Source organism: Bombina bombina, chromosome 10, assembly GCF_027579735.1.
Source record: "Bombina bombina isolate aBomBom1 chromosome 10, aBomBom1.pri, whole genome shotgun sequence".
Taxonomy (NCBI): domain Eukaryota; kingdom Metazoa; phylum Chordata; class Amphibia; order Anura; family Bombinatoridae; genus Bombina; species Bombina bombina.
This window is the reverse complement of record NC_069508.1, coordinates 41,434,258-41,446,847: the sequence shown is the minus strand read 5'-3', so window position 1 is coordinate 41,446,847 and position 12,590 is coordinate 41,434,258. Positions and strand designations below refer to the sequence as shown.

At 38.5% G+C, this 12,590-nt stretch overlaps 1 protein-coding gene across 1 annotated transcript in view; it reads right to left on the bottom strand.

The window, feature by feature from the left end:
* TGFBR3 (transforming growth factor beta receptor 3) overlaps positions 1 to 12,590 on the bottom strand; it is a 322,664-nt gene that overhangs the window by 92,475 nt on the left and 217,599 nt on the right. The gene's annotated exons all lie outside the window — the stretch shown is intronic.

The window sequence follows — 12,590 nt, the reverse complement described above, 5'->3', positions numbered from 1 at the left end:
TTGCATTGTCTTGTTATTTTGCATTTGTTGATTATGCAAATCCACTGTGTTGACTGGTCCTTTAAATCATCTAGGGCTGATACGTTGGTTTCGCAAGAGCAGGGGACAGGGTTACAAAAGCAGTAGCTCGTGCAGTGTTAAAGGGACATGAAACCCAAAATTTTTCTTTCAGGATTTAGATGATACATTTTTAAACAACTTTCCAATTTACTTCTGTAACCAATTTTAATTCATTCTCTTGGTATCTTTTATTGAAGCAGCAGCAATGCACAACAATGTAAATTGTCTGTAATCTTCTAAGAAATTATCTCAAGTTCTCATTGAAACCATAGGTTTTCCAACCGTAAACAATATAATTTAACCTGAAGAAAATGTCTGTCTTATCCATCATTTCTAACTACACTTAATAAAATGTCAGTTTCAATTGCATCAGCTAAAACTCCCCCTATTGCCACAAAATAAATAATTATTATACAACAACTGACTTTGTTTTCTAAGCATCCTTTGTTGCAGAGTAGGCTCTGGGCGCCATCTGAACACATCTTGTGGTCCAATGAAAAAGGCCTATGTGTGCAGCCACCAGTCACTATCTAGCTTCCAGCAGTGCACTGCAGATCCTGAGTCTACCTAGGTATTCTCTTCAACAAAGGATTCAAAAGAACAAAGAAATCTTATAATTGACATATTTTGAAAAGTTGCTTAAAATTGCATGGTCTATGTCAGTGTTTTTAAACCTGCCCTCAGGCTTCCCTAACAGACCAGATATTCAGGATATCTAAACTGGAGCACAGGTGAAATAATCAGCTGATTAGTAAACATGGTTATTAAAGGGACGGTCTACACCCAAATTGTTATTGTTTAAAAAGATAGATAACGCCTTTACTACCCATTCCCCAGCTTTGCACAACCAACATGGTTCTATTAATATACTTTATAACATTTAAACCTATAAATGTCTGCCACTACAGACAGCCTCTTATCACATGCTTTTTTATTAGCTTTTCACAACAAGACTGCTAATCCATGTGTGCCACATAGATAACATTGTGCTCTCTCCAGTGTAGTTGTACATGACAGCACTAATTGGCGAAAATGCAATTAAATAGATAATAAATTAATAGCCATGAGATAAGGGGGCTGTCTGCAGAGGCTTAGATACAAGGTAATCACAGAGGTAAAACGTATATTAATATAACTGTGTTGGTTATGCAAAACTGGGGAATGGGTAATAAAGGGATTATCTATCTTTTTAAACAATAACATTTTTGGAGTAGACCGTCCCTTTAACTTGCTCTTACCCAAGGTGATCCTGAAAATCTGGCCTGTTATGGAGGCCCGAGGACAGGTTTGAAATCCCCTGCTCTTTGTAAATAATAAAAGTTTAATTTTGATTTTACTGTCCAATTTCTAGTACTCTCTAGTACTGGCAGTAGAAATTAAAGGGACACTGAATCCAAATTTTTTCTTTCGTGATTCAGATAGAGCATGTGATTTTAACCCCTTAATGACCGGACCATTTTTCAGTTTTCTTACCCTTAATGACAATGGCTATTTTTACATTTCTGCAGTGTTTGTGTTTAGCTGTAATTTTCCTCTTACTCATTTACTGTACCCACACATATTATATACCGTTTTTCTCGCCATTAAATGGACTTTCTAAAGATACCATTTTTTTCATCACATCTTATTATTTACTAAAAAAAAAAATAATAAAATATGAGGAAAAAATGGAAAAAAACACACTTTTTCTAACTTTGACCTCCAAAATATGTTACACATCTACAACCACCAAAAAACACCCATGCTAAATAGTTTCTAAATTTTGTCCTGAGTTTAGAAATACCCAATGGTTACATGTTGTTTGCTTTTTTTGCAAGTTATAGGGCAATAAGTACAAGTAGAACTTTGCTATTTCTAAACCACTTTTTTTCAAAATTAGCGCTAGTTACATTGGAACACTGATATCTGTCCGGAATCCCTGAATATCCCTTGACATGTATATATTTTTTTTTAGAAGACAACCCAAAGTATTGATTTATGCCCATTTTGGTATATTTCATGCCACCATTTCACTGCCAAATGCGAGCAAATAAAAAAAATTGTTCACTTTTTCACAAATTTTGTCACAAACTTTAGGTTTCTCACTGAAATTATTTACAAACAGTTTGTGCAATTATGGCACAAATGGTTGTAAATGCTTCTCTGGGATCCCCTTTGTTCAGAAATAGCAGACATATATGGCTTTGGCGTTGCTTTTTGGTAATTAGAAGGCCGCTAAATGCAGCTGCGCACCACACGTGTATTATGCCCAGCAGTGAAGGGGTTAATTAGGGATCTTGTAGGGACCTTGAAGGGTTAATTTTAGCTTTAGTGTAGTGTAGTAGACAACCCAAACTATTGATCTAGGCCCATTTTGGTATATTTCATGCCACCATTTCACCGCCAAATGCGAGCAAATAAAAAAAAAAGTGACATTTTTCACAATTTTAGGTTTCTCACTTAAATTATTTACAAACAGCTTGTGCAATTATGGCACAAATGGTTGTAAATGCTTCTCTGGGATCTCCTTTGTTCATAAATAGCAGACATATATGGCTTTGGCGTTGCTTTTTGGCAATTTGGAGGCCGCTAAATGCTGCTGCGCACCACACTTGTATTAAGCCCAGCAGTGAAGGGGTTAATTAGGTAGCTTGTAGAGAGCTTGCAGGGTTAATTTTAGCTTTAGTGTAGAGATCAACCTCCCACCTGACACATCCCACCCCCTGATCCCTCCCAGACAGCTCTCTTCCCTCCCCCACCCCACAATTGTCCCCGCCATCTTAAGTACTGGCAGAAAGTCTGCCAGTACTAAAATAAAAGGTGTTTTTTTTTTTTTTTTTTTTTTTTTAAATTATTCAGCTGTGATGGACCCCTGCCTTAACCCCCAACCTCCCTGATCCCCCCCAAACACCTCTCTAACCCTCCCCACCTACCTAATTGCCACCATCTTGGGTACTGGCAGCTGTCTGCCAGTACCCAGTTTTCCCCCCCAAAAAAAGTGTTTTGGTTTGTGACATGTTTTATTTTTTCTGTAGTGTAGCTGCCCCAACCACCCCCCCCCCCACCCCCCCCACCCCCCCCAGATCCAGATCGTGATCAAAATTCTGCCCCCCTCCCTCTTACCTAAATTCATTGGTGGCAGTGCCAGTGATTGCTGCGCGCGCGCGCACGCGCACACACACGCGCGCGCGCGCGTGCACGCAGCCCCCGCACGCTCCCGGCATCCGGCGTGCACAATACACTTGAAGGAACCGGATGCCGGGTAGCGATGGGCCGCCCACCCTCCTCCCTGTAAGCTCCCACCCACCAACGAACGGCCGCATCGCTACCGGTGCAGAGAGGGCCACAGAGTGGCTCTCTCTGCATCGGATGCTTTCTAAAGGGTATTGCAGGATGCCTCAATATCGAGGCATCACTGCAATACCCTGAGAGCTGCTGGAAGCGATTGCGATCGCTTCCAGCACTCTCTTAGACAAGTGACGTACCAGGTACGTCCATTGTCACTAACTGCAAGTTTTTGCAGGACGTACCTGGTACGTCACTTGTCATTAAGGGGTTAAGCAACTTTCTAATCTACTCCTATTATCAATTTTTCTTTGTTCTCTTGCTATCTTTATTTGAAAAAGAAGGAATTAAGGAGCCCGACAATTTTTGGTTAAGTACACTGGACAGCACTTGTTTGTTCACCAAAAATGGGCCAGCATCTAAACTTACATTCTTGATAATAGGAGTAAATTAAAAAGTTTCTTAAAATTGTTGCTCTATCTGAATCACAAAAGAAAAAAATTGGGTTCAGTGTCCCTTTAAGGATTTTATAGCTTTTTCAGGAATATAATGTTTCTTTTGGTCAATAAAATGAAAAGATTTTCTCACTTACTGAATTCCCACAATCACTGACCTCAAGCTCGCATAGAGACCAAATGATTACAGGAACATTATATGTTTCTTTTTCCTTTAATAACAGGCTGAGATTAGATAGAAGTGACCTGGTGTGGTGCCTTTTCTTCTTTGCAGGAATAAAAATATTCTTTAGTTAACTCAATTACTAACATCTGTAAAAATATTTATGACCTTTTCCTTCTGTTTCAAATTAAAAGACAGAGGTGGGATCAGATTTCGGATCTGCCGGAGTGCGGTAACCGCTAAACACTCAAAAATATTAGCTCATCAGATACAGAATATACAGTCTCATTTCTGCACCCACTCAGTGTAAATGCATTTCATAATAAGCAACTGTTTCACTATAACTAATTTTCATTTTATTCATATTAAAGGGACAAAATACTCAAATGTTGAAGCACTTAAAAGTAATGCGGCATAGCTGTAAAAAAGCGGACTAGAAAATATCACCTGAACATCTCTATGTAAAAAGGAAGATATTTTACCTCATAATTTCCTAAGTATACACACCCCATTGTAAAGGTACTTTGAGCAGCCAATTAGGATACTAGTCCCAGGACTTTCAAGAGAGTGTGCATCTTTCATGTGCAGGCACAGTCATGTTATTTTCCTATTCAGTTTAAGGATGTTTATTATGAACTCTCACAAGATTTCAGTGAAATCTCATGAGATCACAGAAAAGCATAGCATGACCTCAGCACTGCTGATGCTGATTGGATTTTGTTTTGTTTTTTTCAACTTGCAGCTAGACAGAAGCTGAAGTATAACTGTTACCAGAGCACTTACTCTGGTGAGCTGAAGAAACGTTGAGGTAAAATATCTTCCTCAAGTGATATTTTCTAGTCGTTTTTTTATAGCTATGCTGCATCACTTTCAAGTGCTTCAACATTTGGGTAGTATGTCCCTTTAATTGAAACATGGTCGTGTGAAATGTATTTACCACCTCTGCATTTCGTTTCCACATTAATTCAGTGTACTTACTCCAATTAACAATACAATATTCATTCTACTTACAGCCAATCATATGTTAAATATTTGTTCTACTGCTAAATTATATTTTGTATATACAACACCAATATTTTACATTCTCAAATCCAATGGAAACATTTATTTTCTCAGAGATATCAGAGACCAAGGAATAATAAGGCTTGCTATGAATGATGCCCCCAACGGCAATATTGTTGTTGCCAAGGTAGCCATATTAATAGGGGGTAAAACCTAATATTCCCTGAAATCCTACGAGTTAATCCAAACCCTATCACTAGTCCTAACTGCAAAATCTCAAACTTCCCCTTATTACATTAAAGGGACATGAAACCCAAAGGTTTATTTTTTTTTTTCATGATTCAGATTCATATATGTGTTCTGAATGTGTGAAAGACGTATTTTCTTTTAGTTTTTTTCATTATGAAAATGCTCTTAAAATATTGTTAAAGGGACACTGAACCTATTCGTTTTCTTTCATGATTCAGAGAGCAGGCAATTTTAACCCCTTAACGACCGAGGACGTGCAGGGTACGTCCTCAAAAAAAAGGCAGTTAATGCCTGAGAACGTACCCTGCACGTCCTCGGTTTGGAAAGCAGCTGGAAGCGATCCTGCTCGCTTCCAGCTGCTTTACGGTTATTGCAGTGATGCCTCGATATGGAGGCATCCTGCAATAACTTTTTTAAGCCATCCGGTGCAGAGAGAGCCACTCTGTGGCCCTCTCTGCACCGGAGATCGGTGGCTCCCTGCGTTGGTGGGTGGGAGCCGGACCGGGAGGCGGGTGGCGGCCATCGATGGCCCTGGTTATGTGCAGGGGGGGCGGGATCGTGGGCGGGGATGAGCGGACGCGCGCACGGACGCGCGCGCACGGGAGGGCGGGGGCGGGCGCGTGCACGGGGAGGGAGCGGGTGGGAACCGCTACACTACAGAAAATGTGTTAATAAAAAATGTTTAAAATTTTTTTTTTTTTTAAAAAACCCTTTTATTTTAGTACTGGCAGACTTTCTGCCAGTATTTAAGATGGCGGGGACAATTGTGGGGTGGGGGAGGGAAGGGAGCTGTTTGGGAGGGATCAGGGGGTGGGATGTGTCAGGTGGGAGGCTGATCTCTACACTAAAGCTAAAATTAACCCTGCAAGCTCCCTACAAACTCCCTAATTAACCCCTTCACTGCTAGCCATAATACACGTGTGAGGCGCAGCAGGATTTAGCGGCCTTCTAATTACCAGAAAGCAACGCCAAAGTCATATATGTCTGCTATTTCTGAACAAAGGGGATCCCAGACAAGTATTTACAACCATTTGTGCCATAATTGCACAAGCTGTTTGTAAATTATTTCAGTGAGAAACCTAAAATTGTGAAAAATTTAACTTTTTTTTCAATTTGATCGCATTTGGCGGTGAAATGGTGGCATGAAATATACCAAAATGTGCCTAGATCAATACTTGGGGTTGTCTACTATACTACACTAAAGCTAAAATTAACCCTACAAGCTCCCTAAAAGCTCCCTAATTAACCCCTTAACTGCTGGGCATAATACACTTGTGGTGCGCAGTGGCATTTAGCGGCCTTCTAATTACCAAAAAGCAACGCCAAAGCCATATATGTCTGCTATTTCTGAACAAAGGGGATCCCAGAGAAGAATTTACAACCATTTATGCCATAATTGCACAAGTTGTTTGTAAATGATTTCAGTGAGAAACCGAAAGTTTGTGAAAAAATTTGTGAAAAAGTGAACGATTTTTTGTATTTGATCGCATTTGGCGGTGAAATGGTGGCATGAAATATACCAAAATGGGCCTAGATCAATACTTTGGGATGTCTACTAAAAAAAAATATATACATGTCAAGGGATATTCAGGGATTCCTGAAAGATATCAGTGTTCCAATGTAACTAGCGCTAATTTTGGAAAAAAGTGAATATCCCTTAAATACCAGATCTACTCTCAGGGTTTTTTTTTTTATACATTGTTGAATAATTTGTACATAATAATAATTCTAGGGGGAAAAAACCCACACCAGAGTTTTAGATGAATGAGTAAAAGTGTTCCAAAGAGACTGTAGTAAAATGACAATTTAGTAATCTAAAAAAAATGAACACCACATGTTTTAAATAAAAAAAAAAAAAATTGGCAGCGGGGAACAAGCCACATTTTTGGGATTTCCTTTCTTACTATAATCTGTGGAATTTATCCAGTTAGTTTAGAGGGGAACGGCACTGAATGGGTCAGTAAAACTGTAGATTACCACAAATTATATTTTTTTTCCACTTCTTTCCAGTAAAAGCTAATAAAAACCATGATAGGTCAAAGAGACCTAAAATTACCAGCCAACCAAACATTTAAAGGGACAGTCTACACCTGGGTCATCTTAAAGTCTTACCTTAGATTAAGCTGCAAATAGCCTCCTGCACCTTTTCTATATCATGAAGCAGTAACAATAAAATAGTTATTTTAAAATTAATATTGTTCTGGGCTGCATATGGCATCAAATTACAAAAGGCTCACTAGTTGAATTTAACAGACTGTTAATGCTAATCAGCAGATGCCTAGATGCAGCCCAGATCGTGATGTCATCAGTGGGCGGAGCTTGGCAGCCATTTCAAAGCAGACAGAAACAATAGTCATTTTAAAATAACTGCTTTACTGTTCCTGCTGCATGATATAGAAAAAGGTACAGCAGTCCATTTGCAGCTTAATCCAAGGTAAGACTTTAAGATGACTAAGATGTAGACTGCGCCTTTAAGGTCAGTACGTGATGCAAAGAAATGTAAAACCAAACGAAAAAAACATCACCACAAATAAAAAGCACATGGAAGTAACCTCAGGAGTAAAGAAACTAAACTTATTTTTTATTTGTTGCATGTAAAAGAGAATTGTTGAATGTATTCATTTTTATTTTTAATTTATAGCATGCAACATGCTACACAGTGATTGCTTATTAGCTACAGGAAATGAAAAAACACACCCAAGATGATTTTCAATGTGTATGTTCCGGAATTGCAAAACACTGCAACAATGTATGTGAAATGTTTGGTTGGTAATAAGACACACAATGTTTTTCTAATTTACTACATAACATATGGAAATACCATTTTGTTCTACCTTATAGATTTCAAAGGGATTAGACACTCAGGGTGCTCAAGAAAAGTTATGTTTTTAAAAGAAAGCTGATAGTAAAAAAACACAGATACTTTAGTCTTCATCACTGGTAGGAGATATGGTAAGTTCAAAGGTCGAGAACTAAGCAATCTCCAAATAGTATCACTGTAGCTAATTATTTAAGGCATGGTCTAGAGCAATACACTATAGTGCTCTCTTGTTAACAAGAGATTTAAAGGGACACTGTACTGTAATATTTTCTCCCCTGCATTCTAAATCAGCGATGGGCAACTTCCTAATACATGGAAGTTACAAGGAACGGAGGACACATATAAATATATGGGTATTAAAGGGCCATGATACCTAAATGTTGAAACACTTGAAAGTGATGCAGCATAGCTGTAAAAAGCTGACTAGAAAATATCTCCTGAACATCTCTATGTAAAAAAGAAAGATATCATGAGGCCTATTTATCAAAGGTCTGTCGGACCTGATCAGACAGTGCGGATCAGGTCCGACAGACCTCGCTGAATGCGGAGAGCAATACGCTCTTCGTATTCAGCATTGCACCAGCAGCTCTTGTGAGCTGCTGGTGCAATGCTGCCCCCTGCAGATTCGCGGCCAATCGTCCGCCAGCAGGGGGGTGACAATCAACCCGATCGGGTTGAATTGTGGCGATCTCTGTCCACCTGCTCAGAGCAGGTGGACTGGTTGTGGAGCAGCGGTCTTTACGAGAAACACTCCATACAGAGTTTGATAAATGGGCCTCCATACCTCAAAAATTCCTCAGTAGCCACATCCCATTGTAAAGGACTTCTAAGCAGCAAATCATTATGTCTGTCCTGGGACAGCTAAGGGAGTGAGCTTTCGCGCACACTCATCTTATTTCCCTATTCAGTTTAAGGAAGTTTACTATGAAATATCATGAGAGTTAAAGGATTACTTTCTGTTATAATTTTTAAGCTAAACAACTAACATATTAAAGTTAATAAACATTAATTAAAACCTACTGACCTATATTTTCTCCAAAACGAAGTTTCATAACGTTCTAAAAGTTATATCTTTTATTCGCCGATGATGTCACGTTATCCTGCCCACTATTTTCAGCACTGCATGTTCAAAATACTTAAACCAATAACTTTGTGTTTAAAGCGCCATTTTGAAACCTAGGTATTGTAAACGGATTGGTACAGAACAAAGGATACCCACGGAGTGGGTTTGGAAAACAATTAAATTTGCAGACAAGATTTCTGATATACGGTAGAGATATGTTAATGAAATGCTATTGATAAAAAGCGTATTTGGGGTAGTTAGTTAGTAACAGGCATAGAAAATATTTACTTACAGTGGCCCTTTAAGTCAAATCTCATGACATCACAGTAAAAGAGTTCATGACCTCAGCACTGCCGATGCCGATTGGCTTCTGTTCATTTCTTAATTTATTTATTTTTTACCTGCAACTGGGCAGCAGCTGAGTATAACTTTTTACACAGAACTTACTCTGCTGAGCTGAGGAAATTGTGAGGTAAAATATCTTCCTTTTTTACATAGAGATGCTCAGGTGATATTTTCAGTTATGCTGCATCAGTTTCAAGTGATTTAGCATATGAGTATTATGTCCCTTTAAATACGCAAATAATATTTCTCCTAAAACTTCCAGAGGCACAGATTCAGATTAAGGTAATGTTCCAAAATACGCTCTGTATGTGTTTTCCCCTCCAAATAACTTTTTTGAGTTGTGGTCACCTTGTCTGATTTTTATTACTCACATTTTTAGTTCCACTTTTACCCAGGGGCCACAAAAACAAATGCATAGGGCCACATGTGCCCTTGGGTTGCCAGTTGGACATCCCTGATCTAAAGGATCCTTTTAACCTGCTGGAGTGTAATTTTTTTTTCTTCCTACAAACAGCTTATTTACCTTTATTTTGTCACCAACTGCTGTACAGTACAGTGTCCCTTTAAGGAAAAAGGTGACCATTTTGCTAATGGAAGTTATTAACTTCTAAATAGAACATTCTAAACGCACACCAAAAACACACTACACAGTCACACACATACTGCACACACATTACACAAACACAAATAAAAAACTAATGCAATTAAACAAATAGCAGTGAATAGAATAAGAAATGATCCAATCTAAATTTAGCAGCTATAAATAAGAAAACTATAGAGATACCACGGCACTTACTGATAAGCTTAGCTTCATGAGGTGTCAGAATGTATGTTATTGTAAGTGAACTGTTAGCAACCTGTCATCGAGAAAGGGGACAGTCTCTCGGTAAAGTACTGGGATTATATATTGAGTCTCTTCTACTATATATACCTAAAATTGTAGATGTGCGATATCGCCAACATAACATGTCCTGTACTATGGGGCTCCGCTTCTTAAAGGGACATAAAGATCACAATTTAATTTGAGAGGGACATTCCCTAATTCTGGTCTCTGTCCTGCTGTCCCTTTGAGACAGCTATATGTCCCTATCTCCCTTAAAGGGATACTAAACCCAATTTTTTTTCCTTTAATGATTCAGATAGAGCATGTAATTTTAAGCAACTTTCTAATTTACTCCTATTATAAATTTTTTGGTAGCCACCAATATACAAGCTCTACCCAGGGTGCTGAACCAAAAATGGGTCGCTACTAAGCTTTCCATTCCTGCTTTTCAAATAATGATAGCAAGAGAACAAAGAAAAAATGATAATAGGAGTCAATTAGAAAGTTGCGTAAAATTGCATGCTCTATCTGAATCATGAAAGAAAAAAAAAATGGGTTTAGTGTCCCTTTAAAGGGACATAATACCCATATGCTAAATCACTTGAAAGTGACGCAGTATAACTGTAAAAAAAACTGAATAGAAAATATCACCTGTACATCTCTATGTGAAAAAGGAAGATATTTTACCTCAGCTGCATATTTAAGAAAAAAAAACAGCAGTCAGTCATCTTTATCAGTGCTGATGTCACACTTTGCTTGACTGTGATCTCATGAGATTTTATAATAAACTTCCTTAAACTGAGTAGGGGAGGCAATAACATGACTGTGCCTGCCCTGCACATGCCAGATGAATGCTCCCTTGCAAGTCCTGGGAATACCATTCTGATTGGCTGCTTAAAGTCCCTTTACAATGGGATGTGGCTACTGAGGTAAATATTTTCCTTTTTTACATAGAAATGTTCAGGTGATATTTTCTAGTCAGCTTTTTACAGTTATGCTGCATCACTTTCAAGTGCTTCAACATTTGGGTATCATGTCCCTTTAACCCGGCCCATAGACTGCCCAGACACACCCAAAAACCACTCAGACATGCCACAGATGTTGAGAGATATTTAAAGTGTTCTGCATTTTGTTACTACTAACTACAGGATTACCTAAAAATTATACTATTTAAAGGGACATACAAATCTAAAAAGAAAATGCCCTAAAATGTTAGAGCCTTTAATTATTGTACTATTTGTTAAGCTCTTTGCAAAGTCAGCTCAAGAGCTGCGGAATCTGTTGGCGCTCTACAAATAACAGATAATAATAAAAATAGTGGGAGCTAGATGAACGCATCAGGTGAGTCAATGACAAGAGCCATATGTGCAAAGCCACCGATCCCCAGCTAGCTCCCATTGGTGCATTCCTGTTCTGAACCTAACTAGGTATGCTTTGCAACAAAGGGTATCAAGAGAATGAAAAAAAGAGGTGAAAATATGTAATTTGAAAAATTGTTGAAAATACTCTTTCCAAATCATGAAAGCTTAAAGGGACATGAAACCAATAATTATTTTTTCAAGATTCAGATGGAGCATACCATTTTAAACAACTCTCAAATTTAATTATATTACCAAATTTGCTTCATTCTCTTGGTATCCTTAATTGTTATGGCTTTCAGGTCTGGAGATATTTTGGTAATGGATACAGTGTGTATACACATATTATGCAGTGGTGGCGCAGGCTCATGAGAACCATAAGCTGCTACTTAACCTCTCTGTCACCTCAAATGTGGCAGAACTAAATCATCTTGGCAAATACAACCTGATTGGTTGGGCTGTGGCTGAAAAAGCAAATGCTTGTGCAATGGATTATGGGGGACAAGTGATTATGCTATTTGTTACTAACAGGTTGCAGGCTGGGAACCTTATCTGCCCACTGCATGGGAAATGGGCCCCTATAGATGAACCTCTGATTAAACACTGGCCCCACCTTGCCCCCCCCCCCCAGTAAAATTTGTCTAGAACCGCAACTATTTCAAAAAATAAATGTAATTATCCAAAATAAAAAAAATTAAACCTAAACTAATACCCCTATAAAAATAAAAAAGACCCCCCAAAATAAAAACACCCCCTAATCTAACACTAAACTACCAATAGCCTTTAAAAGGGCCTTTAATAGGGCATTGCCCTAAAGCGATCAGCTCTTTTACCTAAATAAATTACAAATTACCCCCTAAAAGTAAACCCCCCACCCACACAAACCCCCAAAATAAAAAAACCTAATCTTAGAAAAAAACAAAAACCAAAAAACCCCCAACTAAGTCTAACTCCGAAATAGGCACTCACAGTTCCTGGAGGATCCTC